This window comes from Pteropus alecto, unplaced genomic scaffold (assembly GCF_000325575.1).
Source record: "Pteropus alecto unplaced genomic scaffold, ASM32557v1 scaffold22, whole genome shotgun sequence".
Classification (NCBI taxonomy): Eukaryota; Metazoa; Chordata; class Mammalia; order Chiroptera; family Pteropodidae; genus Pteropus; species Pteropus alecto.
In genome coordinates, this window is record NW_006434839.1 from 14,037,942 (window position 1) to 14,042,069 (window position 4,128).

At 32.8% G+C, this 4,128-nt stretch overlaps 1 pseudogene; it reads left to right on the forward strand.

Annotated features, from left to right (window-relative positions):
• LOC102891840 overlaps positions 1-874 on the forward strand; it is a 5,170-nt pseudogene extending 4,296 nt beyond the window's left edge.
• The last annotated feature ends 3,254 nt before the right edge of the window (positions 875-4,128 follow it).

Below are 4,128 nucleotides of genomic sequence, written 5' to 3' on the forward strand. Positions count from 1 at the left end.
GTAATTAAAAAGAAAATAGATTAAGCAACTATTCAACTTATTATCTTAGGAAAATAATTTTTAATTACCTGAAAGGAAAATTTAAGGAAAAAATTATGATAATAAAAACAAAATTAAATTGTATATCAAATAAAATTTTACAGGGAAGCAATATACCGTATGTCTTTAGCTATGTTCTTAATTTTATAAGATTCTGCACAGGTTTTAAATAGGTTGAGATAACTGGTGAACATTTTTTCTTCTGAAAGCACCTATAGGAATATTCTACCATTCTTTCAAGATTTCTTATTACAACCTTATAACTTAGATATTTTAAGGAAACTGGATAGGAATTCCCCAAATTTCTAGTCTCAGTCTTAAATGTATTTCCTTTTCTGCTTTACAATTATTTTTCAAATATGTCAAGCTTACATTCTGCCATTTGAGAAAAACAATCGAACCTGACAAGTTTTCATTGAAGTACTAAAAAATAAAGATAGGTTACTTAATAATAAAAGCTAAGAATTTAAGTAAGCAAATACTTATTTGTTCAGGGAAATTTATAAATTTATAGTGGAGAAACATGGCAGACATTACCTTAATCAAATAAAGTTTACACAACCAGTAATGGGACAAAGCCTAAATCATGTATCTGCTGATATGAGGTACTAATAAGAACACAGTATTAATTCTGTGTCACTGCTGCCAAAGGTGATTCCAGAATCTAATCATGAGAAATGATCAAACACGAACTGAAGGACATTCTATAAGATAGCTGTCCTGTCCTGTTCAAAAATGGCAAGCTTATGAAAAACGACGAAGTCAAGAATGGTTCCAGCTTAAAGGAGATGACAGGCATGAAATAGACATGATTGGAGAAAATGGCAAAGGTTAAATAAGATATACAGATGAGATAGTGGTCTTATATCCATGTTAATTTTCTGGTGTTGATAATTGTATAAGAGAAAATTATGTAAGAGCAATGAAATTGTGTAAGAGAATGTCCCCAAACTAAAGGTATTTTAAAGGTATACTTCAGACAGAAGAAGTATAACAGAGGAATGATCTGATATGAACAAAGAAATAAGGAGCAAAGAATTTTCTAACAAACATTGTCTAGAAAACAACAACAATACTGTGTTGTGGGAGAAAAGGAAAACTATAAAGAACTAAAATGCTCAACAATATCAAACAGGTCAGCTGTGTTTGGAGTTCTAAGATCTTTGCATCATTTGGAGGTTGATAGAATATTTATTGATTTCAGACTTTAAGAAGCTAAGTGCTCGTGATAGAAAGTTAAAGGTAACTACTAAAATAATAGAAATGTGGTATATAATTCCCCAAATGTATAGTGAGAAGAGGTGGAATGAAAAAAAATCAATCCAAAAAAAAAAAAAGCAACAAGGGATAAAAAAGGAACATTGAAAGCAAAAACAAAACCACAGAAATGAATTCAAAATATTAATAATTATTGTGGATATAAATGAGGTAAATGCTCCAGTTAAAAAATTGGCAGATTGGGCTAGTTAATTTTTTTTTCTCAGACTGAATTTAAAAACATACACACACAACTCAGCTATATCTTATTGATAAGAGGCACATCTAAAACATAATGATCCAGAACTTCTGAAGAGCAGAGTAGTAAAAGATACTCAACCGAACAGAAACCAGTGTACTTATATTAGTATCATACAAGAAAAATTTAAAAGTCAAAGGATGACAAAAGATATTCCTGAACAAATGAAAATTGGTATACTCACATTAGCATCATACAAAGTAAACTTTAAAGCAAAAAAAGCATCATTAAAGATAAACAAGGTTATGATACAATTTTTAAAGTAGTAATTCACCATATTTTGAAGTTAGATGTATTGAAAAACAAAACTTCAAAATCTACAAGCAAGAATTGATAGATATGCAAAAGAAATAGATAAATCCAAAACATAATGTTTAATCATACATTTCAGTAATTTGATGGCTCAAGTTTACAACGAATTTATATATTTATTAAAAATATCGACTAATGATCCTGTGCTAAAATGTCACTATGTTTGAATGCTTTCCTAGAAACTAATTATAAGAGACTGCAAAAATACACTATGGACAGAAACGAAAGAGTAAAAAGAAATGACTTACAGGACAATACCATTTCAGACATAATTCTCATGGAATTAATAGTTGTTGGAAAATGAAGTTTGGCATCATTCAGAATTATAAAAACATCCATGGAAGCCGAATATCACAGACATGAGGTGCACTGTGGCCACAGAAGTACTTCTCATACTTATAAATAGTTTTATATTTTAGCTATGAATGTTAGTTACTAGAGCCAAACTTAGTCTTATCTTAACTAGTAGAATTTTTTGTACATTGAATCACTGAGTCCCTTACATTCTCTGGGCCTGTTCATTTGCAGATAGAAGTAGAAACTGTAACCAGGTTCATCATTTCATACATTCACGTGTGATGCCCAATCTTTATTATGCTCGCCAATTTCTTTAAGATAGGAGTGACTCTAGCAGGGCCACGCAGATGAGGAAGTTCCTTGGGGAGATCACAGCCTCCAGCATCTTCTGTTTCATTTTCTTATCTGGCTTCATGAGGTTCTCAATATAGAATGTTGAGGCTCTGCTTCACTGGGTTTCCAGTCAGTGTTTTGTTCTTTTCACTACCTAGGACTTGGGCAATTTTAACCTCTCCAAACCTTGCTACTTTCCATGTAAAATGGAAATCATAATATCTAATTGGCTGCATTGTTGTGAATCTTAAATGAGATGTCATATTTAGAAAGCTTTTACCCAGAGATATTAATTAATAACCTTAGGACTAATTTTTCACTCATTAACCTTCTAAGCAAGAGATTAGATAAGAGAGCTAAGACCTATCTATAGTCTCTATCCAGTGTCAAAGTTCACCTTATCTCAGCTGTCGACTCTTCATTCTCTCAGTGTCCCTGCTCTGGGTCATAGTCTGGATGACTGAGATGTTGGGCTTACCAGCCAGAGAATTGATATTATGCTTTTCTTTTTATAGCCAATGCTGTTGCTATTGTGTCGTTTTGTGTTCAATGAACGCCAGATCATTATTATTATCATCATCATTGCAACTGATGACAATAATAAAACAATCTCTCAGGCTTTCATGGGTGATGTCAGCTCTCCTCAGGCTGTTTGGCTGTTTCTGTCCTATTTTCTCAGTCTGATCTAAAACAGATCCCTGAGCTGTCTCCTAGTTGGTAATGTATTCCCTAACGCATTTGATTTCACTCATTTTTCCCCTCCAGATTTTAAATGATGAACAAGTTTTGTACAGAGCCTTCTCAGAACTGATTTAGTTTAGATTCAGTAGCAGTCTTGCAGGATCATGGAGAGACTGCTAAGTTTAATGCCACAATCATCTCAGCTCCTACAGAGTATTCATTTCATTGTCAGCTGGTGGGAACAGGCAATTGCTGTGGTATAAGGCTGATTCCCTTCAGTAATGAAGCAAGGCACTAGGACATTTTCATTTCTGAATTCCAAGTGAGTACATATTGTTATTTCAGATGCTATTCCAAGAGCTATCATTTGCTGGAGTGCATCTGGTACCGCATTTATTTACAGCATTCTAATTTTTCTTTAAAACTTAGGGAATATAGGAAGAAACTGAGGTTATTGATTTTGGATATGTACAGCTCAGCTAGTAAGATATGGCCAAGTTATATTCTCCAAGGGAAAAATGCTCAATTTCTCATCATTTCTGATACTAAAGACAGTGTTAGAAAGAATAATTGAAAACAGGTAATGGACAATCAGCTAGGGGGTTTATTTGATAGCAGAGGGACATCTGAATCCCAGGGAGAGAAAATCAAGTTGTAAGAGGTGAAGTGCTACCATGCAGTAATAATGGGAAATTGTGTAACTTTTTACGTTGATACTGAAACATCTCTTATCCTGCTCTACATGAGATGGTGAGCAATATTTTCTTGTTTAAAAAATAAGGGACAAGAAATTGGAAGAGTTGTGAAAGTTAATGATAATTGTCTTGCCCTGAGAAAAAGCTCAAAGCAGAAGAAAATTGTAACACAATACTGAAAAATGAATTCAATATAATTAAACAAGTAACTGAAGATATTAAAAGATAATCACAGATCAGAAATTCAAAAACTTA